The sequence below is a fragment of the Anguilla anguilla genome, chromosome 13, assembly GCF_013347855.1.
Source record: "Anguilla anguilla isolate fAngAng1 chromosome 13, fAngAng1.pri, whole genome shotgun sequence".
NCBI classification, from domain to species: Eukaryota; Metazoa; Chordata; class Actinopteri; order Anguilliformes; family Anguillidae; genus Anguilla; species Anguilla anguilla.
In genome coordinates, this window is record NC_049213.1 from 31,465,860 (window position 1) to 31,491,250 (window position 25,391).

General features: G+C 48.8%; 1 protein-coding gene across 6 annotated transcripts in view; it reads left to right on the forward strand.

The window, feature by feature from the left end:
* rerea (arginine-glutamic acid dipeptide (RE) repeats a) overlaps window positions 1-25,391 on the forward strand; it is a 190,812-nt gene that overhangs the window by 38,376 nt on the left and 127,045 nt on the right. For 3 of the 6 annotated variants that reach the window (XM_035387348.1, XM_035387353.1, XM_035387352.1), the window contains exon 1: window positions 16,488-16,916. The exons of 1 other annotated variant lie outside the window; for it this stretch is intronic. The gene's annotated coding sequence lies outside the window, so the exon portion shown is untranslated. Of the gene's footprint in view, window positions 1-2,475; window positions 2,526-16,382; window positions 16,401-16,487; window positions 16,917-25,391 lie in introns of those variants that run through there. 2 more of the 6 variants (XM_035387349.1, XM_035387351.1) reach the window with 2 other exon arrangements.

Consider the following 25,391-nt stretch of genomic DNA (forward strand, 5'->3'; position numbering starts at 1 on the left):
CGGGCCGGCCGTGTGGACGAGCCACGAGACCTCACGTGTGACGCGGGCGCGGTGTTCTCCATACAGAAGAGGAGCGCGTTGAAAATGCATTGGAATCCCTGCCTCTGCCGGTTTGGAGGGTAATGCTGATGCCTTTCTTCTCTGCATCTGGAGCTTGCTCATACTTCACAGAGAAAAGTTGTATTGTGTATTTTGTGATTTTTTTTGTTTTTGTCTCACGTGTTTATAGTGGGTTGATGAAGAAATTTTGGATTTTTCAGAAATGTTATTATCATCATATGTTGTCTCCTGCCCTGACCCTCAGCAGCATCATAGTCTTTGCTCGAATGAGTAAAATATCTACATGGCTGTTCTCCCTCTCTCAGCCACACATTACAGCATGCATTCACAGGCCATGTAGGCACCATGACAGCATCATTAGAAGCGAATGTCAGTATTAATAATGACTCAGATATAAATGACGCGGTTGTGGTGCTGCACTGTTCCTCGCCAGAGACAGATCCACACTCTCTTCAGTCACAGTTTAGTCTTCACGTCATCTCAAACCAGGGGGCAGTGAAAATATATGTTTTATGTAGTAACTGAAATTCACCTTGAAAGGGAAAAGGAAGCGTTCGATCGTAGTGAATGCGTCTTTATCTCTATTTGCGGCTCATTGCTTTCATCATAGTTCGGTATAACGTGGTGATTTATCTGAAGCGATGTTTATTTAAATGCCCGTAGATGCGCGTCTCTGAGGCGCTCTTTGGATTTCGGGCCCTGGGTGTGATGAGCGTAGGGGCTGGAGCAGCGCAGTGGGTAATGACGCTGCCTCTGTGCTCTTCCTGGTCCATAATCAGATTTCGGCTCTCTGACAGTGGCGGAGCGCTGGAGTGTGATGTGCTATTGAGCGGAGTGGAGTGGAGTGCGGGGTCTCCTCCCACCCTGCTCTAATGAGGCCCGTGAGTGGGGGGCCGTGCGCCGCCTTTCAGAGGACAGCCAATCAAATCGCAGCTGCTTGGGGGAGGGGGGGGAAAAAAAGCGATCGATAGTTTGATACAGTGATCTAATCCGCAGAGTTAATAACCTTTAGCTCCGGTAATTGCGGGGGTCTGAGTGCTTCAGCGCTGTCAGTCACGTGTGTCTGACGGACCAATGAGTGCACGCTTGTGTGCGCGCGTGCGTATGATGCATGGGTGTGTGTGTGTGTGCGTGCATATATGTGCGTGTGTGTGGGTGTGGGTGCGTGTGAGTGTGCATGTGTTTTTGTTTGTTTAGTATGTACATATGTGCTCTTGTGTTGGTGTTTTTTGTTGTATTTGCATGTTTTCCTGTTTGCGCATGTGCATGTGACATATGAGTAAACGCACACTAATGCTGTGCAAACTGATGGTGGGGTTTGCAGGATTCGGGGATTAGGAATGAACCCCCGCCTGGCAGCTGTGCTGTGTTTTCGCCCTCATCCGGGCAGTATGAGCGCTGTGAATGGTTCCTGTCTGAATGCACGAGGTGAAATGTCAATGTTATTGAATGGGCACTGTGAGGCAGGGCTGTGATGATTTTATTTACGAGCTCCAGTGGAGGGGAGGGGGAGCCATGGTGTGTCTGTGTATGTGTGTGTGTGTGTGTGTGAGAGAGAGAGAGAGAGTGTTGGGTGTGTGGGTGTGTGTGTCAGTTCATGTGTGTGTGAGAGTGTTGGGTGGGTGTGTGTGTGTGTGTGTGTGTGTGTGTGAGAGAGAGAGAGAGTGTTGGGTGTGTAGGTGTGTGTGTCAGTTCATGTGTGTGTGAGAGTGTTGGGTGGGTGTATGTGTGCGTGTGCGTGTGTGTGTGAGAGAGAGAGAGTGTTGGGTGTGTGGGTGTGTGTGTCAGTTCATGTGTGTGAGAGTGTTGGGTGGGTGTATGTGTGTGTGTGTGAGAGAGAGAGTGTTGGGTGTGTGGGTGTGTGTGTCAGTTCATGTGTGTGTGAAAGTGTTGGGTGGGTGTATGTGTGCGTGTGTGTGTGAGAGAGATAGAGTGTTGGGTGTGTGGGTGTGTGTGTCAGTTCATGTGTGTGTGAAAGTGTTGGGTGGGTGCATGTGTGCGTGTGTGTGTGTGTGTGCATGCGTGTCTGTATTTGGCCGTGCGTGCGTGTATTTGGGTGGGTCGGTGGGTTAAGCGAACTCTAGAGGGCAGTGTTCATATTCCTGAGTCTTATCTTTTCAACGTTATCACTGAGAGACCCACAAAAATGTCACATTACCATGCAGAGGTCATGAAATCAACAGTGCATTTATGGTGACATAAAACCATAGCCATTATACTGTCTGAAGGGATGACATTTCTATTTATTTTATGAAGGCGGTGGTTTGTTTGGTAAATATTTTACATTAAACATGTTCCTTCAGGACGTCAGGGTGGTGTATTTCCATATCGATTCCCTTTATTTATGAGTTGTTCTTCTCTTTTTTCTTTTTGTCTTTCCCCCTGCCCCCTCCCTGTAATGTCACTGTGTTTCAGGGCTTGTTACGAGGCACAGGGTGGACTGCTAGGAAGTGAATGCAGTGGAGGTTAGTCCATGTGATGTGTTGCTGCAGGAAATGTAGAAACCCAGTAGAACCTCTTCCCTTTTAACCCCTCCCACCGTGCCCCCAGTGATCTGCCCTAGCAACCATAACCCCCCCCCCTCCCATTCTGTTGTGTGTTAACACCTTCCACTTTATCTTTCACTCTACACCTGTTCAATTCTCTCTTCACACGTCATTCTTTCATACCACAGCCAGGATTACAGCATGCATTCACAGGCCATGTAGGCACCATGACAGCATCATTAGAAGCGAATGTCAGTATTAATAATGATTCAGATATAAATGGCGCGGTTGTGGTGCTGCACTGTTCCTCGCCAGAGACAGATCCACACACTCTTCAGTCACAGTTTAGTCTTCACGTCATCTCAAACCAGGGGGCAGTGAAAATATATATATTAAATGTGAGTAAAAACTGAAATTCACCTTGTAAGAGGAAAAGAGAACATTTGATTATTGTCTGAGTGTGGCATTCTCTGTTTGTGGCTTATTGCTTTTATTATAATTCAGTAATAATGTGGTAATTTAGGCGATCTGAAGTGATGTTTATTTAAATGCACATAGATGCACGTCTCTGAAGCCTACTTTGGTTATTAGACCCTCAGTGTAATGAGCATAGGGGCTGGAGCAGCACAGTGTGTAATGACACAGTGCTGCTTATACATTCTACACCTGTTCAGTACTCTTTTCACACATCATTCTTTCATACCAAAGTTAGGATGCAGACACCTGGAAGAACCTACTGTACCATTCCACTGCTGTGTGTAAAAGTGCACACACCATTCCCGTTAGTAGGCATGAATGGAAAAATAAAAGCACGCATGGTCAATTATATCCTGGACCAGCATGCTAACTAATATTAGCTGTGGTAATAAACACGAGACAAGTTCAAATGTCTGCAGTTGATTCTTTGTCTGGTGCTACTGGCTAGCCATTTTCATAGATCACAAGCATGCTAGTTATTACACAGTTTATTGTGATAGCTAATTGGATACTGGTCGACGATCGGTTGGGATAATCTACATTGCACAGCCAATTAGTCTGTATTCAAGGTTAAATCCACCTTTTCACCTTAAAGGCAAAATGAATGAGAAGATTTAGCAAACTAGCATTGCCTGCCAAAAGCCGTCTACCAACCTCTAGCTAGCTATATCGCTCATATCTGCCTGTTCAAAAATTCCATGACTGAAGTGGCTTGGTGTGCTAGCTGTTTGCCAGCTAATAGCAGGCGGGCTAGTTGGCTTGGGGATGAGCTTAGTGGCAGCTACCTAAATAAAATAGCCAGATTATTCTGCCTTTTCACAGGGACATCCTTTGTATTACTGTATACAAGACAGGCCTAAGTCCTTAGTTAGCTAACTGATGTGTTTTGAATATGGTTGGCAAAACAGGCAGATTATAAGCAGAATGATAATCTCAAAATTTGTTGGAAATATGTAGGTTCCATTAACTATCATGGCCACAATGTGAACAGTTAAGTGTTACTTTGTGTATAGCAGTGAGTAATTAAATTCCCAATCTTCTGATGAATTTCAATTAATCTCCTTTCAAATGTACATTTGTCTAATAATGCCAGGTATTTCTTGTGTAAATTAGTTTGGTTGGTTTTTATTCAAATTAAAAAAGGTTGTTACTTTTAGGGTGTAAATGGACTAAATCCACATAAAAAACATACTGTATGCCCAGTCCTGCATATCACCAGGAGAGAGTTGCATCCATGGAAAGGCATTATCTGGCTTCTCCAAGTGTATAAATGAGTGTTATAGGGGATCGACCCAACATTTTACTCTCTACACTGGCATGCTGCCAAGCGTCTGCTCTATTACTGTAGATACTTAAGTGTGTACATAGACTGAAACTTTTTTTATGGATGCAGTCAAAACAGTGTGCAAAAAGTATACTGCAGTTTGCTGTATGGTGAACCATATGTTTTGTGTTATGTGTCATAGAAAATAGAGACATTCACTCACTCACTACAAGCTTTGTGACAAGATTTTTTTTTTTTAACCAAATGTTTTTGTGTAAATCTCTACATTTTTTTTTCATATGAACATCCTGACAGGCTGCAGCATTCCAGCACATGCTCCAGTGTGTTGGGGGCGTTTAGCCACAGCACAGAGTCTGCTAGTAATGTAACGTAATGTAAAGTAAAGCCACACGCACATGCATTAAGAGTGCTAGGAGCTGCAGGCATGCTGGGGATGGCTAGCGTTGGGGAAATGGCGTGGCAAGAAGCATTCCGATGTGACTCGGTGATCCACGGCGACGTCCAGCAGCCGTGATTGGCTCTGAGGGCTGTCGCTAAGCGATAGTGGGGGTGGTCTGAGTGTGCCCAAGAACACTGGCCCCTTTTCACACCGGAATTAATGTAAGGCTGTGCTTTGGCCGTAGGGAAGGCCAGTATCGCAAGTGCAAAGGTTGTCATAAGGTTCCTCATTGGTACAGTGGTGCGAACTGGTGATGGTTAAGGCGTCTTGTATCTCACAATATTGTTTGATTTCTTTAAATTGACCTTCAGACATGTATTTAATACATTAATGATTTATTAAATGCATGTCTCCTTAATTGTGCAACAACCGCACTGCTCAGCCAAATGGACAATAGCAGAAAGAACTGTTTTGCAGAGTTTCAGATTCATAAGATATATAATAGAATAAGTAGGACTCCTATCACAAATGACAGAAGATGAACCAAATATTACCAAGTGGAGATGCAGTTAATACACTTCTCAAGTATGTAAACAACTGCATGTTTCTTCATAGGAATAAATGGAACATTTTTCAATTCCTGTGCGTGTAGTCAAGTGGAGTGGGGGAGGGCTGTGTGCTGAGATGACTCCAAACACGCCCTTGACACATCCGCTGCAGTACCGCTTTGTGAATGAAAGATCGGTATCCTTCCCTGATTACGAATGCGTGGCTACAGTAGCTAGCCTATCTCTTACAATGGGAAATTAGGGTGAGGCGGACAGGGAACCGGTGGGAAATAGCGATGCGCCAATGAGCCGGCTATAGAAATGGGGGCAGACTGATTAATGGCTGTTTACACGCACCGGCCTGAAATCGGTGACAAATCTGACCTTTTCCGGGTCTGGCGCTGTGTCCATCTGTCCTCGCGTCTTTCTCAAGCACTGCTCATATCTGATTCTGTGCGGCTCTGCGGAGAGTCCCTTCAGCTTGCGGCTCGGGAAGGTGGAACGCATTTGCAAAAAGGGCGCTCTCTCGATAAAATGCAGTGAACATCTGCAAAAGAGAAGGCAACGCTGCTGTTCTCCTGCCCAGGGCCTTTGTGGTCGGAGATGAGGCTGCCCTCGCTGGAGCACTGCAAGCGGAGGCATCTGACGCAGTAGCTCCTGTGCTCAGAGCTTGCTGTTACAGACATTGTCAACACAAGTGCAGTCAAGAGATTTTTTTGACACAAATTGTCTAAAAACTGACCTTAGGATTGGTCTCAATTGTGCGGGTGTCAGACCCCTCTACCGCAGTTCGATGAGAAACGTTATCTCTCTTATTTATCCGCAGCACGTTCGCACCCAGAAACGACGGGCGCTTTCTGGTTTAGACCGTTTTTTAATCCCCAAAGTGTGTCTGCCTCCGTCTGCCCTTCTCCTCGCCGCAGCGTCCGCGGTCATTTCAGGAGAGCGCAAACGCACGCTGTCCTCCGGGCTGAGAGCAGCTGCTTCTCTTCAGTCTGCTGTCATTGTCTGGGAGGAGGGAGTACGCTCCATGTGCAGCTGGTGCAGGTAGACTGCTAAGACAGCTGGGCCGCTAACACAGGTAGAACGCTAAGACAGCTGGGCCGCTAACGCAGCTGGACCGCTAACGCAGCTGGACCGCTAACGCAGCTGGACCGCTAACACAGGTAGACCGCTAACACAGGTAGAACGCTAAGACAGCTGGGCCGCTAACACAGGTAGAACGCTAAGACAGCTGGGCCGCTAACGCAGGTAGAACGCTAAGACAGCTGGGCCGCTAACACAGGTAGACCGCTGATGCGGGTAAATTGCTAACACCAGTAGAGTACTGACGCAGGTAGGCCACTGGTATAGGTAGACCACCAACACAGGTACACTGGTGCCGCCGGTAGACCACTTATATATGTAGAGTGCTGACGCAGGTAGACCGCTGACACTACAGAGCTGCGTTGCTGCGCTCAAACCTAAGTGGCAGGATGGGCCACTGACAGTGCCGGGACAATGACATCAGAAGTGACACGCCCATCACTGCAGGTTCAGCTCCAGAAAGTGGCCACATTGAGTATGCTGTGGGAAATTGGGGCCATGTTTCACTGGGACCCAGCGGTTGCTAACGGCAGCGCAGGTAGCTCAGAATTCACCCAGCTGGGAGTGGAGCCTGACTGTGAGAGGAAGTCCTGGCTTCAGGTCGAGAAGCCTGTTGGGGTCTTGTTGAGTTCAGTATGTATGAATCTAATATTAAGCACAAAATGCACAAATGGGTATATACATATACATGCAGTCAGAACAGTTAAGTGTGCTATACCGTCGCTCACTTGCGATGTGGCTCTCCTTTCACTGTTCATCCCTGCTACCATCAGCTCCTCTTTCCATCCAGCAGCCGGTAAAGTTTCTTTATTTTTGGAAAATGCGTTTTTTCACATTTGAGTGGAATAAGCCGGAGAGCGATTGTTTTGGCATCATGGCGTCGTGTTTAACACTGTGAGAGGGACGCGAGTGCGTATCTGAGCACGAGCCTGGCGGTAATGAGTCCTGTAACGACGTGGAGGCGCGAGTGTTTCAAAGCCGGGTCGCTGCCTGCTTAATGAGTTTGGGTAATTGACTTTGCGTGGGCTGTGGAGCTCCTCGCCCTCTGCAGATGTGAGCAGGAGCCCACTTACGCTGCTTGGATAACCGCTGCTCGTCCTCCCGGCCCCTGTCCAAGCACACCTCAACCTTCTGCTGCCCATTGCTTGGGCCTCTGCTAGGGCCTCTCGACCCCTTTCCAAACACACAACAGCCTTCCGCTGCCCACTGCTAGGGCCTCTGCTAGGGCCTTCCGACCCCTTTCCAAACACACAACAGTGTTCCCCTGCCACTGCTTGGGCCTCTGCTAGGGCCTCCCGACCCCTTTCCAAACACACCACAACCTTCCACTGCCCACTGCTAGGGCCTCCCCCCTCCCAGTCCTTGGGAAAACGTGCAGGTCTCTGTCTGTTTTTCTCCTGCTGGATATTGTGGATGGTGGCTCTCATTAGGTGCTAATCCAGTTAACAAATCGTGAGCAGATTTTCCACCCCGCTGTTCCCTTTATAAATGGAGCAGCGAGGATTAGACATTAAAACAAGCTTTAGCTGAGAGGTCTTTGCATGAGCTGTCTGCAAACCTTTGACAGGAACGGGGGAAGAGAATAACTGAATCAGACAATCGTCACTGAGCATTACTGTATCAATGAGAGCACTTTACATTTCTCTCTCTCTCACAAACACATGCACTCTTACACTTACACACACTTGCGTGCACACATTTGTATTCAAACAGGTAGGCCTACATAATTCTCTTTCAAACAAGGACAGACGCACGCATTCATAGTCAAATCCTATAAACGAGGAGGCTTTACATTTCTGTCGAGCTCTCTTTCTGTAACACTCAATTGCTCATTATTTTACACATGCATAGTTGCCTTTACACATTTATATTCAGGCACATTGTCTCTGTCATACACACACACACACACACACAGATTCATTCCTATTCAAACAGCTGACTTACATAGGCGCACACAGATTCTCATTTCGACACGTGCAGTTATACACATTCAGAAGAACACACCCGCGCGTTTGCCCTCATTCGCTATCTGTAAAAGGCAGAAGCTTGATGCTGTAATGTAGCGTAGCATTGGAACTTAAGAGAGAGAGACAGCCATTGCATTTATCTTAAAGGTCGGTCAGGTGGAATCTGCCAGTGCTTGCCACCTCTTTCCATCGGTCACTAAATCACACATGGTAACCAAATGGAAATTTAAAATGAACACCGCAAACAGTCATCTGAAGCTGCCATCGGAACGTACTGTGCGTTCGTTTTTATGTGTACAAAATACGACCATCAACCCCCCCTCATTCAGAGTGCACGCATTTTTTCTCCCCCTCTCTTTTAATAGCTGTACTGAGTTTCCAGATTGTTAAAATTCAGTATGCAAGCTGTGAGCCCTCAGTATAACAGCCTAGATCGTATCATATCGGTTGCTTGCGGGCCATGATGTTTGTCCTTGCAGCATCCTGTGAGTCACCCGTGGCTCCCTCGCGTTCATGCAGAATCCTAGTGGTGGGGGGGCTCGGGGTGTGCTAATATTCACCTACTTCCCCAGATGCCACGGTCTGTAGGACATGTAGGGAAATAACACAACTATTCATTTCCGCTTCGGCATCAGCCTTCCGAACGTACGCGTTCCCTGATGTGACACGGATTCAGAAGGGGTTTTGTGGCTGTTTTTGTGGGCAGGGACATTGGCTATAGTTTCACAGAATAATGCCCGCCCCAGAGTGTTTCCATCCCAGCATGCTCCTGGGTCAGGGGGATGAGAGAGAGATCCCAGTTGAAGTGGAGACGGTTTGTTTTTTAACGGCCCCTCGCCCCCCCCGTCCACCCCTGCCTGTCCCGGCCCGGCCCCTCGCCGTCCTCACGGCTCTGTCTGCCGCCGCCGCCGCTCTCGGACGGGAGAGGCGGGCGGTTATTCCAGTGCAGTCAGCAGGGCCGCCGCGCTTCACACTGTCTCAGCCAAGATGGCGTTTCTATCCAGAACCCTCGCTGTAAGCACTTTTCCCAGTTTGTTAATAGGGTCCTCAATCACCAGTGTCCTCCCCGCCCCTCTGTATCTTTAACTATCTGAGGCTGAGCTGCCGGGGGACACTTCATTGTCCTTTCCCAATCCCCCTAACCCCCCCCAGCCACCCCCCCTCCCTCCCCTCCCCTCCCCTCCCCTGCCTGACTCTTGTTCAGGTAAGTGATGGATACAAACAGGGCCGTCTGTGGCACAGAGAGGACTTTGTGTGAAAGCACTCAGCCTCTTACACTCTGAAGGGCTGAAGGCTGAAGGCTGAAGGCTGAGACGGGTTCGAAGCAGTCACCGAGCGGTGGATCTGCGCGTGATATGTCAGAATCTTTGATGTGTATTTCTGGTGCATTTATTTGCAAAAGGATTTTTTTTTAAGTATTGGTATTAAAAAGCCAAGATATTTTGAGTTGACCTCCATTAAAGCCGGTTAGAACGTTTCCTCTTTTTAACAAGAGGTACCAATGAGGCATCGTGAGATTAATTCTGACTCCGGTATATTTGTACAACAGGTGTAATCCACCTGGGAGGACACATCCTTTGTTGTTTGGTTTTATTGGAAGGGGAGGCATGTTTGTTTGAGGGAAATCTGGGCAGGATTAGTTGTGGAGATTCTCCTTAATATGCTTTGAATTCCCAACGATTTTAATAAAGCAAAGAGGTGCAAATCGGATCGTGCTGACAGAACGTATTGTGCTGAAACTACATCTTGAGTACTCTTAAAGCTCAGGAGAAAAACCCTCAAGGGCTAGCGTTATTGTACTGGAATCACAGCGTGATCGCAAACTTTATTTCATTCGCTTTACACACTTTCTTGCCTTTGAGAAAGTGGGAAAAAAAATGCAGCTGCCTTTTGAAATTTATGGCCGTGCTTTGCTCCCCAAGGTGAACAAGAAATTGGCATGTAGTTCTTTTGTCTGTCCAGCAGATGGCAGGATGTGGAATTAAGCCACTCTGATTACTGGCATCAGAGAAAGCCAAGTAAAACGTGAAAGCATAAATCATGCTAGTTTACCCCGTGCCAAAAACCATGCTGTTGGGGAGGCTAGGTTTACAAAGGAAAATGCACACGTGTATATCAGTGCACTGAGAGAGATCATTTTAGTTACTCATTAAGTAAGGCTGCTCATTGTGCATTAATACAGTGAATTCGATTGCAGCAGGTTATTACAATGGCACTCAGCTGCCCTTTAACCTAAAAGCATGGTTTTGTTTTTCTGGCTTCATGCTGGATTGTGCTCGCGACTCACTGGCACTTGCCTGGTAATGGACTGTGTTGTCATTCTGGGCTTGTGTCTTTGTGCAGAGCAGAGAGGCAGACCCTGGCTCTTCCCGGTAGTGTTTCTGTGGTTAGCGCACCACCCAGCAGCGTGTCTGAAGTCAGCGCACCACCCTCTCGCCCAGAGTCTCAGACTGTTGTGAGGAATTTAGGCTGTTGTGAAGAGGCACCTGAGGTGTTTGTCTGGGTTGTGTGTGTGTGTGTGTCTCTGTGTGTCTGTGTATGTGTGTGTGTGCGCTTGTGCGAGGGCTGAAGGGAAGCCTACTCCATTCATGTGTAGCAGGATGATGACAAGTCTGAAGGACTTTACCTCAGAGCATTTTTACTGTAAACATTGTGTCCTGGGATATTGGGTAGGGAAACTGTGTGTGTGGGAAGGGGGGGGGGGGGGGTCTGCCATTTTTCTGGGTTGTAAATCTCTCGTACTCCTCAGTACTACTCTGTACAACTCCGTACCATTTCCCTCCTCAGTACTCCTCTACTCAGTTCCCCTCCGACATTCTGTCTATTTAAAAGATTCAAAAATTAGCCTGCTACCGTAAAAGTGTTTGTTTTTAAACCAGTTATTTCTGACAGGGAGAGAGAGAGAGTGATAGAGAGTCTTTGTGTCTGTCCGTCTGTGTGTCTTTAAGACAGAGTTTGTGAGAGAGGGAACACAATAGGAGAAATTGTCTCTGTTTTTTACTCAGTTCCTCTCAACCGTATAATTACATGAAGACACACACATCCTCTCTCTCTCTCTCTCTCTCTTACACACACACACACACAAATAAACACACACACAAACACACACACACAAATAAACACACACACACACACACACACATAAACACACACACACTGTTTGACAGCCAGGCACCTGGAATGGTGTTTGAGCTCAGTGTTTTTTTTTTTTTTTGAAGGCTGCGGTTTTAAGGACGTGCTGAAAAATGAATTTGCATGTGTTTGTGCAGTGGGGCAATAACGCAGTGTGTAAACACACAAATGTGAGCGGGCCCGCCTCTGGGCCGGCGGGCTCCTGGGTTAGCCAACAGCAGAGGAGCAGCAGAGTAAATAAGTCCGCTTCAGCTGTGCTTCACACAGACGCATTCAAGGTAATGAAACATTCCTGACATTCTTTCAGAGGGAGCTCTGCTTTTGACCCCAGCCTTGCGGTGGACTTTAATACACGCAGTGGAACTGTATTAATTGCCTGGAACTACACTGCTGTACTCTACATATGTGTTTTCACCATGTGGTGCATATTTGTATTTATTTATTATTATTTTTTAATCAGTCTTGTTTTTGTCGTAAACATACCTTAGTTATCCGCGTGTGCATGGTAGAGTGTGGATATAAATAGGTGTTGTGTGCCTCTTTGAATGTGGCTTTTGTGTGTGTGTGTGTGTGTGTGTGTGTGCTTGTGTTGGTGCGTGTGTGTGGGTGTATGTGTGTGTTGGTGCGTGTGTGTGTGCGTGCATGTGTGGGTGTGTGTTTTTGTGCGTGTGTAAAGGTGTGTGTGTGTGTGCGCACATGTGTGGGTGTGTGTTTTTGTGCATGTGTGTAAGTGTGTATGAGTGAGGTACTGAGTGTGTGTGTGCGTGTGCGTGTGCGTGTGTGTGTGTGTGTGCGTGTGCGTGTGCGTGAGCACTATGAGTGTCCTGAGTCTGCCTGGGTTAGTGAGGCAGTCTGAGAGAGCGCTCTAAAACATCTGCCTAATTCTAGAGATTTCGTCTGAAAGATTTGGCAGAAACATCCTGCAGCCCCTGAGAAAGAACTTCCTTTTTACATTTAAACAATCGCGCTGAGAGAGCCTGACTGGGGCAGGCAGAGAGTAAAGGGCTGTATCCTGCGAGGGGAATGTGGTGCTTTTGGGGGGGGGGGGGGGGGGGGGGGGGGATGTGTTATCTAACAATAACATGTCCTTTTTAGCACATCCTTTGATGTGCGGAGCGGCGCGGCGCGGCTGTGCGTTTCGCTGAGCTCGGCTCGCCGCGCCGTGGCCTCTGCCCGTGCCGAGCCGGGTCTGGCGCTAATTAAATGATAAAGGCCAGGGAAGAATACGGGGGGACAGGGGGCAGGCCGACGCCGTCCGTCCGTCCGTCCGTCCGACCGGAGCGCGGCGCGGTGCCTGTGGAGGAGCAGGGGGAAAGCAGGATTATTTGTTCCTGGTGGCGAGCACCGGAGTGTGAATGTGACCTCTGCAAAGGGGAAAGAGCAATAAAGCAGAGCACCGCTGAGATCATCCAGGAAATCTCGGCAATTTGAGCAGCCATTGTTTTCATTTGGCTCAGTAAAACAGCTCTCGACCATCAGTGGAGATCCTTTTGTTTTTTATGTTGTATTTGAAGAGGGGGGTGGGGGGTGGAATAATATCTTGTGCATTCCACTGAAGACACTGAAGTTGCTTAGTAACAGGGGACACCAAAGGGATACCAGACAAATCTAAGGGGAATTCTGTGGGTTTTTTTTTTCTTTGGCTGGGATATGAAACATCTTATTCGCTCAAGTGGCTGCACTGCTGGACCAGCTTGCAGTCCGTCTTGCATGGGACAAAAAAAAACAAAACATTTTTTGTGTCTGTTGCAGTCTCTTCTCCAATCAAAACCAGATTTCCTGCAATTTGTCAGTGCGCCCCCTGCTGGTTGTCTTTAAGTATGAATGGGCCAGGGGCAAAGCAACCTGCCAGGTTGCTCATATGCCCCGCCCACTTCATCCATACAACCCTCATTGTTATTTCTGCCACTGACTAGCTGGAATTTCCTCTTTGTTTAGAAATGTCTTGGTTCAGATCAGAAACCCCCTCCCCAATGAGGATGCAGACAGACTGTCGGCATTTCTGATTTGTGTAAAATGCTTTCTTATTAGGGGTAACTGGATGAAGAGTATGGTGTACATATGGCCTGAATAAGTATATACTGAAGGGGCTGGCTGAAAGAGCTTAGGGGTTATCTGTCCTATTTTCAGGAACAGCGTTTGTTTGGCAGCAGCTTGATATCAGTCAGACTGAATCAGTGTTTTCTGGTATAACTTGTGGTGTTGCTTATGTGCCCGTCCACCTGCTTCACCAATGGGAGGGAAATTAGCTGATTCTGTGTGGGGTCACCACAATACCAGAGTATGTTTGTGTCACAAACTATTTTACTCAACTTTTTTGTAAGTGGCAGTGTGGTATTATCTGGGCCAGAGTTGCAGTCGGGGGCTCATCTGACCAGAAACACACCTGTGTGGAGGCCTGCTTGTTTAAGCCTGTAGTGTGCACACTGCTTTGCTTGTAACTGCATTGGTTCCCTTTCATTTTCTGTTAATGGTGTTCAATATCACAGGGCCCTGTGATAAATGTAGCTCTTGTGAATACCTGGAGGAGGATTTCCTGGGTCTGGGACTGGATTCCACTCTGTCCTGTCTAAGGCTGTCCGTGCCAACAGCAATTAGAGTACAGGAAATGTAGCTTTCACTGTCAGCAGCCATTTTTTACTTGTCTTTATTGAGCATATTAAACTTCATTTACAATCCCATCTCCCCCACTTACATTTAATAACGGGACAATTTAGTATTCTTGAATGTCTGATGTGTCAAGTGAATGTCAAGCTGCCTTTGCTTTCAGAAGCCTGGGATTTGTCTTTGCAGGCCAAATCTGTAAAAGAAAAATCATGTTTACCGCTGTCAAGTTCAAATGTGCTTGAGCGCAATGCTCCAATAAAAAAATAAAAATAAATTGTGAAAGCAGCCCGACCTTGCCAGAGGAGCGTGCGGCTCAGTCTGATTGCATCACTTTTCCAGAACCCACCCGTTTAAATGTGTTCACGTGACTGTGGCGCTTGTGCACTGTAAACATTGCCAGTGCTGGTATAAATATTTGCACTCTGCTTAGCTGTTAGAGATCCGCTTCAAAATCAGGCGTTGACTATAAAAACGGCCGAAATTCCCAAGGATTCCATGATCTTACAGAGGACAGTGAATGCGGTGTGTGTCCGTTTACAACAGCGCCAGTGGCTTATTTTCGTGAAACCCATCTGCTCCGGGCCTTCACAGACACAGCTCTAATGAAATTATCTCCTCACAGATTGCCCATGTTGTTGAGATTCACATGACTGGTGAATGGCTTGATGGAAAACCAGAGGAAACGTGCGCCTTGAACAAAGCCCGACTTACCCTGAAAGTGTATTGTGCTACTGCTGTAGGACTGGAATTGGTGTATATCTTTTTTCATTAGCATTTGCTGCTTTAGACACATTATTATTTTCATTCATTTATTTATTTATTTTTTACACGTGATATCTCTGCTTCTCTAGCCTTTTGAGGCTGCCGTCGGGTTTGGGCGCTGCGGGGATGCCACGAGAGCTCTCGCTTGTCCGTTCATTGGAGTTATGGGTGCGAGGCTGCGCCTCAGATCTGCGCCGGTAAACGGTAGTCGCGCAGTCTGGCTTGCGCGGAGGTTAGAACGTGCTAGCCAGCCCTGGAAGCGCGCGGGAGTTCCTTCGCCCTCTCATACTGAAAACGTGACACACAACCTGGTTTGTACTGTAACAAAGGGCCTGCAACAATACCACACCAAACTCGATTGCTATCGATTCCCGCTGCCTCTCTGAATACTAAAGGTGTTAATGTAGACAGAGAAAATAAACTGGATGTTACATTGTGTTCATTTGGTCATGGCTGAACAGGATTAATGAAGATCAGATTTCATCTATTTAGAAGGCAATTAAACCATTAGCTATGTTTCCAGTTGGACATCTCATTAATGCAGAATGTGCCTTTCACTTTGAGCCATTTCACAGGTTAAAAAAACAAAAACAGACATCTCAGTTCTGTCATAGTTGCATTAGGAAGGAAACCCATTTTAATTGACCAATGCATTCACTCAGTGGTTTGCTTGAAGGTGAAAAAATGGGCTTTATAAATAAAGCATTGTTCGATAATTCCCCAAGATGCTCAATTTAGAATTTTTTTCCCTGTGGCACAGCGAGGAACCATATATCAATTATCTTTGACATAATGCTCAGCGTTCTAATAATAATAATTATAATAATAATAATAATAATGAGACAGTAAACGCCTTATTGACGCTATGCCAGTTTTTTTTGTTGCAAATGTTCAAACGTATGTCAACAAAAGGGTGTCAACTCCAGGGCAAGATCATATACGCATGAGCTGTCTGTTAACGTCATGCATCATTCTTTGAAATACCCATTAGTAGATGTGAATGCTGCTGCTTTGAAACGGGAGACGGGAAATTAATTATCTATACATGCAAACTAGGGCGACCAGCTACAGCACACCGCCGCAACGCATACCGAGTATTTATCCTATAATTTATCCCTGCTGGCGTTTTGTTTTCTCAAGGATTTACATCTCGCGATAAACCTCTCTCAGATCAATTAAAAAAAGCATTCTCTTCTAACCGATCCTGAATATACCCAATTGTTAATCTATGTTGGTAGCATGGCTGAGTTGTGGAACATGTTTATTCAATTAGTCTCGACAAAAGAAGGGATTTTGCCATCTCCCTTTCGTTTCCCCCCCCTTTTCCTTTCCTCTTTGATCTGCAGTTTCACGTCAGAGCGTGGCATTAATATTCTTTGCTGCAACCACGGATCTGAACGGTTGATCACGTTCGGGACGCAGGCTCTAATATCTTGCTTACCGATGCATTTTCTCTCAGACCGTGTCCCCTTACGAGTTGCCATCAATCACGATCCCCCCCCTTCACGCCGAGCAGTGCCCGTGTAATCCAGTCCGGGTTTTTCCGGCAGCCCATTTTGACTGGTGGTGGGGTAATTCTCCTCCACTAGTGTCTGGATAAAGAAAGACTAGGTCAGCCATGTGGATACGTCTGTTCAACAGCTGAGGGAGGGAGGGAGGGAGCGTGGTGTGTGTATGCACGAGAGGGAAGGGGGAGCGAGCAAGAGCGCGTGTGTGTGTGTGAAAAAAGGAAGCGGAGTCGGTAAACGTTGAGCTCACTGATTTCCCATCCGCGAACTACAGTATCTACTACTTGCACTTAATGCTCTCAACGTCGAAAGCCGTAGCATGGCAAACGGGGACTGAACCGAGACGTGCTTTTTGAAAAAAGGTCCCCTGGTGATTTGTGCGAGAATAAATAAGCAAAGCGAGGCCGTCTTTTGTTGAGGCAAGTGCCTTTTTCCCCCTCTGTATGGGCATCGGCTGTTAACGGATAAAGTGCCTGGGTGATCTTGTTTAGCCCTGGTTCTTGGACTTGGCCCAGGCAAGGGAGAAGGTTCGCCGGGGTCAGTTCGGAGCAGCTGCTGGGATTGTGTTTGAAGGTGTTTGCAGCAGTCTGTTGGAATTTAAAGATTATCAGACTGGCGGGTGAGTGTTATTTCATTAAAAAGGAGATGGTTGGTTAGAGGAGGAGGGGGAGGTGTGTTTGTGTCGGCGGGGTGGGAAGCACAGCATCAGGAACTTTAATTAAAAGGGGATGTTGGCAATTACAACACATGTTTATGAACGAGCTAGTAAGCAACATTTGTCCTTTCTTTTTGGAAGTACGGCCAACTTTTAACACTTGCTATTTAGTGTGCTCGATAAAGAAAAGCTTTAAAAAAAAAAAAAAACTTATCGCTGATATTGCATTGTTCAGTTCAGCAGTCTATGTAGCTGCATTGTGGCAATAATGGCTTAGAAAGAGCTCTTAAGAGTTTTGATACATCTCAGCAACAGACATTAGTAGCTAGTAGTTGGATAACTCCAAAGCGCCCCCCCCCCTCGCTGGAGGAAAAAAAACCGTACAGACCACAGACGCTTTATGAAATGGGTAACCAGGGTAGCAAATGTGTTTGCAGAGTTCACTGTTTCGCGTAGTGATAAAAAGCCACGCTGCTCAATCTTCATCATTTCCGAATTTGATACGTTAGACGTGTGCTCAGAGCCTTGGGGCAGGAGAAATGTATTCGGCTGTCGCGAATTGTTTAGGAACAAACAAATCCGCTCTGACTACTTCCTTTTGTTGTACCGAGCAAGTGAACTGTGTGCAGAGCGCATGCTATTCGGCCTCTAAGGAGTTGTGCGCGATTAGTTAACTCGCAGTCGGTTGTTTTCCTATTGCTGGGGAGGGGTTGGGGGTATTTAGAGAGGGAATAGAAGACGGCGTTTATGATTTTGCAGTTAGCTTTTCTGGCTTGGATTACTGTTGTCAGCACGTTCTGTGTGCTTTATCTCAGAAGTGGATTGGTTTGTTTGACCGCACAGGCCGCCGTCTATTTCACAGGAGCCGTTGGGCTTCTGACCTGAGTCGTGCAGTAGATTATTGTGTTTGTAGGCGTGATCCGACCAACTTTAATTGCGCTGAACCACAAACTGGGTGGGAGCATGTTTAAATCTGAACGCTTTGATTGCGTCTAGCTGTGTTGGGCCTTTTGTTTTTGTTGGAGCCTGTATAGCTTCTTTCCCTTTCCTTTAATAGAATTATCACTCATGACACTAAAAATTGCCTTTGTCCTCCTGAAGTTGGTGGTTATGTTTTATTTATTTATCTGGCTCTCTCCCTGCTTGCTGGTAGCTGACCCCCTGGCCTAATGATTCAGCTGTGATTCATGTACTCAAGTGGGAAGGCACTTATTCTGTAATTCTCAGTGTGTGAGAACAATGAATTGGAATTTATAACTAGAGTATTCAAGCAACCCCTCCCCCCCCCCCCCCCCCCCCCCCCCCCCCCCCCCCCCCCCCCCCCCCCCCCCCCCATCCAGTTTACCTCTCCAACCTCTTAGCTACGTTTAGAATATTTTTTCATGTTACAAGGAAGTGATTTTCTCAAGCTTCATCTCCCTGTCTGGAAGTGTACTGTCAGGGTAACAAAGCCCTCGGCAGCCATTTTCAGAGAGGTCGAAGGTCACGAGGGAGGCAGCGTGTGGCAGCCAGTACATTCCTTTCACAGAGATTCAGCATAACCTTTTCAACCCCAGCAGATGTGACCAGAAGGTGTCTGAAAATGTTTGAGCAGGCAACGGGGAGCGGCTTTTGTGCCGCATTTGCAGCAAAGCTGTTGAATTAGGAAGCATTTATGCGCTCCTCTTCTGATTTTAAGGCGCCTATGTAAGAGCAAGGATTGCCCACAATGGTTCTGCGCAACAGAAATGTCTGCTCTGGCCGGTATAACCCGAGCGCTTTCACGTTAACACTGTTCAATCTTTGACCATGAACAGTACGTGTTATGATTCATTAGTCTTCTCTTATTGCTGGTGTGAAAAGAATATAAAAACAGGTTGCTCGCAATTAGGAAGATCTTTTTGATTCGTGTTGTTTTTTTGTTTTTTTTCCTCCTCCTTCCTTCGAGGGCCTCCCGAGAGATCAGACAGCAGTTTACTCTAAATGAATAATTAAATCAGCAAGCTGCTTTGTGTGAGTGAGGAAGGAGTCACTTGTCTTCCTAATGAAGCAGGATGTGTTCATGGAGAGCCTCCTCGCCCCTCAGCTCTGTGTTTTTTTTTTGTCCGAGGAGGACACAGCCTTGCAGGCTTGCGTTGTGAACGGCAACGGAAATCAAGGTTTTTCAGATAAAATAAGGGCCCGGCCCGAGTGGTCTGCAGTGAGAAGTTTTTAACGCTCTCTCTCTCTCTCCCTCTGCTTGCGTTCAGCAGTGAACCCGAGTTGAGTTTTTTCTTTTTGTAAGCCTCATCTTAAAAGGAGTCGAGGGGAATGTTTTTAGATGGTAGTCATTCCTGAAGTGCCTCGGAGCGGACGAGGTGCAGCGCAGGAACAGCTGAGCGTCTGACAGGAGATGGCCGTGCCGTTCGGCCTGCCGGCGCGGTGAGAATTCGCCGCAGCTCTGCCGCCCGTCAGTCTTTTCTCTTTGCTTTATGAATGGGGCGGCTTTGAATGGAGGGAGAGAGAGAGAGAGAGGGGTGAACAGGACTCGATGTAACAGTTGGCGAGTAACGCGGAGCCCGGGCAGCTGTAATTAACACCCTCACTTTGCTGCTGTCTTTGTTGCTGAGAATGACCCGAGGACATCGCGGCGATCGCTGATTTTACCGCTTCACCTCCAAGTACTTATCTGTGTCTTATTTATTTTTTTCCTCTGTACGTGGTCAGTTTTGAATGCAGACCTGTTTAAATGCAAGATGGCAAAAGACACATTTTTTACATGTACAAGCCCCCCCCCCCCCCCTTTTTCAACATGCTAAGCAGGATTAGCAATGCGTAATTTGTGGGAGCCGTGGATAGGAAAAGGAGGAAATGAGTTTAATTAAAATGCGGGTTATTTGTAGACACAAACCCCCCCCCCCCCCCCCCCCCTCAGCGAACCAGCTGAGCCCACTGCTGGCTGGAAGCAGGGGGCGGGGGGGGGCATCTGGACGCGTTGACTCGATCGGCAAAGCGAAAATCAGAGGGGTCCGCACAGGCCGTCCTGTTCCTCTCCTGCTCAGGAGAAGGCGGCGTGGAGGTGACTCAATCAGAGGGAAAATTAGGGAGCAGAGATCCCACGTCCCCCCGCCTCGCGCCTCGTGTGCGCTAGCCGCACACACACACACACACACACACACACACTCACACGTCTCAAACTGCGGCCTGTACGAGCCTGAGCGCCGCCGCGTTGGGCTAGCCACGCGCGGGCTTCTGCTGGGTGGAGGGGAGAATGCGGCCCAATGCTCGCAATGCGCTCTCAAATCTTTATTTCTGAGCGCGAGCGTTTTGGTCGGGGCGTTTCGCAGCTTTACTAATGCATCAAACCTGCTGTTAGCTCTGAATTATTCATTGTGCTGTGAATGATTCATCAGCCGCTCATTCTCTAATGATAACTGGCCTTGCTGGAAAGCGTCGCATCCCCCGGTAATTTGCCTATTGATCCTGTGTTTTGCCTATTGTTAAATGCTAGTCTGCCCCCTCCTCCTCCCTCCAGCGGCCAATGGCAGTTAACCCGCGTGCGCTGTATCTCAGAATGAGAGTGTGCCCTGAGGTTTCTGACCTGGGTTAAGGCGATGGAGTCTCTGCCCTTTTTCACGAAGGGGTTAGACCTGTTTCACCGTCGCCGGGGGCCACGCGAATCCTGGCGCTGTTGCCTCTGGGCCGGGGTTCCTTGGCAACGCTGATTATCTGGGCGAATATGCGCGGCCTCGTCAGGGCGCCCAGCGGACGCGCGGAATGATTGCGGTTCTCGGCGCACGCCGCTCGGCATTCTCACAACGGAATCCCGTCCGGTTCCGTCAGCTGACCAGGAGCAAGACCGACAGAACCTCCCCCTGGCACCGCCGCCGTTTTGAACCGGGGAATTGGAAGGGCAGGATTTGCTGAAGCATAATGAGGCATTTTACTAAATTTGATGGACCCCCTATTGCCCCCCCCCCCCCCGGTTTGCCATGGGAAATGAGAGCGTTTGACAAGGGCACGCCCGGCCCTGATTAATCCGGGATTGTGTCCACAGAGCTGTTATGGATTGTTTTCCTGCTGATGAGATGTGTACAGTTTGTAATCATCGGAGTTAATGGACCAGCCCAGAGCAAACAGGAGGCAGGCGATCTGCTTTGAGCTGGTTGATCTGATTTCTGACCCCCCGACACAAATCAGGATGTTTTTGGTGGTGGGGTCGAAATATGAAAGGTGTATTAAAGCTAGAGGGAATCACAGGGCATATGAAAAATTTGAATTGCATCAAGGGAGCATGTATTGATTTTCATGGCCACACAAACATTAATGATTTTTAGTGGCGTGCTCTAAGAAATCAGACCAGTCACAGATGACACTGACTCTGCTCCTACCCACTTCCTGCCTTTTGACCTCTGTGCTCAGGTCACTCTTCTTCTGTGTTTTGATATTTGGAGTGCTCCATTTGCACGTTTCCCTTTTTTTTTTTGCTGACTTGCAACTCGAAGCTTGCTGCCTCCTCTTTTTTTTTTCTAATCCAATTTGACAAATCTATCAGCATTGTGTCCTGTCTCTGAGCCAACTCATGCTCACGCGTGCCTATTTTTAAAAGCATAATCGGACGCTCGGCTCCAGTGTATGATTTCCAGTGCATAGCTGCTTGGAGGTTGTTCTTACAGCCAGGCCTGACGTGGGGACGTTGGGACGCGGGGCAGTCACAGGGGCCCGGGGCTCGCTGGCCTGTGGTGGGGGAGAGCAGAAGGGAGAGGAGGAGGCTGTGATGTAGGGTGAGCGGTGGTCCGGATGTCTGGGACCCCCCCGGGGGGGATTTCCGCTCCTCTGAGGGGCCATGAGATCGCTCAGACCCTCGAATGCAGCGGCCCCCAGCCCTGGAGTGACTCCGTGGGCCTGTGCATGGATCTGTCAGCAGGCTGAACCTGTCTCCAGTGGCCTGACGCTGGGGCTTTTACCTGCCTGTCTGCAGCAGAGAGCAGATGTACTGCTGGGGACCTGGTGTCCCCCCCTGGTGTCCCTGCTGAAGAGGCATTACTAGAAGGCACACAGAGCTGTCATTTGGGGGGTGGAAATATTGTATAAAATATTTAGTTCCAAGCGCTGTTTGAGAGAGTCAGTTTTCTGGCAGAAGTGGCGGTTGGTAATGCATCCTGGGTAAGGAGCGTGGGCGAGCGCACACCTGAGACGCCTTCGCGTTTCTGAGCGTTTAGCGTAGCCTGTGCCACAGCGCAGTTTAATTAATGTGTGAACGGCTGCCCTGCTGTGGGCAGAGCGCTGTCGGCCTGTGCGTGGCCCCGCCCTCTCTGTGACACGCCGCCGTAATCAGTTAAACGCCCCGCCCTCCGGCTCGCTGCCTGCTCGGAGCTGGATTACGGAGATGGAGTTAGACTGCGCGGTGGTACTGCGCCATACCCTGTGCTCGGGGATTAAATCTGCCGGACAATTAGCCGAGGCTGGAAATAAAAGGCGGGCAGTGGAGTCTCCTACATGAGTGGGGGGGGGGGGGGGGGGGGGTGGGGGGGGGGGGGGGGGGGGCTTGTTGCTGGGGCTGAGGCTGGGGCTTGTCTCACAGCTCACAGCTCAGTCATTTTTCAGAGAAGCAGAAACCACTGGCAGCTTGGGCGGCGTTCTGTGGTTTCCACAGGAGATCCCGGCGGCGTTCTGAGCAGTTGCGTTCTGAGCAGTTGCGTTTGGCCGGTGGAGTGAGGAGAGGTTTTGGTGGTCAGGTTGAGGCGCCGTGTCCGAGGTGGGACAGGCAGTTTGCGCGGGTGTCTTTTGGGGGGGGCGGATCCGGCGGTTGGCACGGCGCTCTGGCGGGCGGTGTTGGGAGGAGGCGGGGTGCAGGCGGTGTTGGGAGGAGGCGGGGTGCGGGCGGGGTGCCGCCAGGCTGAGGATCTGTCTGGTATTTGGGAACGGCGCTGTCCTGGGCAGCGACGCCCGGGCGGTTCAGACGCGCAGTGACCTCACTCTGCGCCCGCAGGTGGCCTGTTGGCTGCACTCTGCAGCCGTGCGTCAGACCAGCCTGCCTCATTCAGACAGGATTACACGTGTCTGCAGACCTCCTTACGCTCAGCTCAGATGGACTCACACACACGTGTACACACGCACTCACACACACACGTGCACACCCACACCTCCGTGCCCACATGCACACAAACACACACTCTTGTTCACACCCACACGCATACACACACACTTGCGCACGCACACACACACACACACACAGTAAGGCGGGGTGCTTCTTAACCCTTTGTCTCTTTACGACAAGTAGCTGCTGCTGTGTGTGGCTCACCGAGTGGGTGCCACACCCATCTGTACAGCTGTTTGGTTGTTGTGCATGGATACATTATTCTAATTTAGCGTGTGTTTACCAGCTAGCGTGTAGCTAGGCCTGACACCCAGGTGCTAAGTGAGGGCGGTGTAGCACTCCGCCTGGCTCCTAGCACCGCACTAAGGGTGTGCTGACCTTGCTGCAGGCAGGGGTGAAGTATTTGGACGTTTCGTTTCAGAGTTGCGCGGCAACAGTCAATTTTGGGCTGGCTAAATAATAAAAGGGTCAGTGCAGACGCCGCAGTTCCCCCGCCGCCGTGCCATTTCCCCCCCGCTGTGAGATCGCACGGCTCGATTCGTCACATCGCTTTCCGATTTCTGCCTCGCCGGACCCAGCACAAGCGGCTGCGGCGCTCACGGGCCGACCCGCGGATCCGCCCGCTAAGTTCTTAAAGATTTTATACGACACTAGCGCGGTCGTGTAGTTTGCAAAGTCACGGTTACCCTTTACGCACAGTCGCAGGGAAAATTAGCTTAGAGAACTGCACCGTGGTGAACGTGCTTTGCAGTATGTAGCAAACACTCACTGAAATTCACTGGGGAGACGGGTGCTCTGAAAGACATTATAAAAAGCCCAGAGGAGGGGAAAAACACCGCTAAGACACAGACAGTAGTCTAATGTGCACGCTAGCTGCAGCCTGAAATGGGCCTTTTCATTCGCCCAGTGTGTCCATTCAGCCCGTTCATGCAGGCGATGAAGTGCGGTACTGTCCCAGCGCAGCTGCCGCATGCGCTGGGACCTCCGCTCACCACCGGCGCTCTGATGGTGTGGTTTACCAGTCTCCTTTGGGCCCGAGTTTGCTCTGTCGCTGCTCCTGTAACCCGTAACCTGCCCAGACCACTGCCTCCTCTGTTACCCGCTATGGCTGAACACTGCCTGAGGTACAGCACTGTTACCCGCTATAGCTGAACACTACCTGAGGTACAGCACTGTTACCCGCTATAGCTGAACACTGCCTGAGGTACAGATATTGCTGAACACTGCCTGAGGTACAGCACTGTACTCACTATAGCTGAACACTGCCTGAGGTACAGCACTGTACCCACTATAGCTGAACACTGCCTGAGGTACAGCACTGTACTCACTATAGCTGAACACTGCCTCAGGTACAGCATTGTACCTGCTATAGCTGAACACTGCCTCAGGTACAGCATTGTACCTGCTATAGCTGAACACTGCCTGAGGTACAGATATTGCTGAACGCTGCCTCAGGTACAGCACTGTACCCACTATAGCTGAACACTGCCTGAGGTACAGCACTGTACCCACTATAGCTGAACACTGCCTCAGGTACAGCACTGTACCCACTATAGCTGAACACTGCCTGAGGTACAGCACTGTTACCCGCTATAGCTGAACACTGCCTCAGGTACAGCACTGTTACCCGCTATAGCTGAACACTGCCTGAGGTACAGCACTGTACCCACTATAGCTGAACACTGCCTGAGGTACAGCACTGTACCCACTATAGCTGAACACTGCCTCAGGTACAGCACTGTACCCACTATAGCTGAACACTGCCTCAGGTACAGCACTGTACCCACTATAGCTGAACACTGCCTGAGGTACAGCACTGTACCCACTATAGCTGAACACTGCCTCAGGTACAGCACAGTACCCACTATAGCTGAACACTGCCTGAGGTACAGCACTGTACCCACTATAGCTGAACACTGCCTGAGGTACAGCACTGTACCCACTATAGCTGAACACTGCCTGAGGTACAGCACTGTACCCACTATAGCTGAACACTGCCTGAGGTACAGCACTGTACCCACTATAGCTGAACACTGCCTGAGGTACAGCACTGTACCCACTATAGCTGAACACTGCCTGAGGTACAGCACTGTAAGTTTGTGGTGTTATAAAGTTCTAAAGTTTAGTACAGCTGTACGTCTGGGTTGTATAGCTAGAAGAAATCAGGATATTAGTCACTGTTAGCCACTTGAACAGTTTTATTTTTTAAATGGCCTTGTTTCCTTGTCTGAGTTTGAAGTGAAGGTGCTCCTGTGAAGTGTGTTGCTGAAGCTCTGTACAGTGCTCTGTAAAACAGGAGCTTCTGCCACACAGAAGCGTGACTGCTTCTGCGGCTTCTTGAGTAGCGTTTCACACAGGCTCGACTCCGTTGGATGATTTCA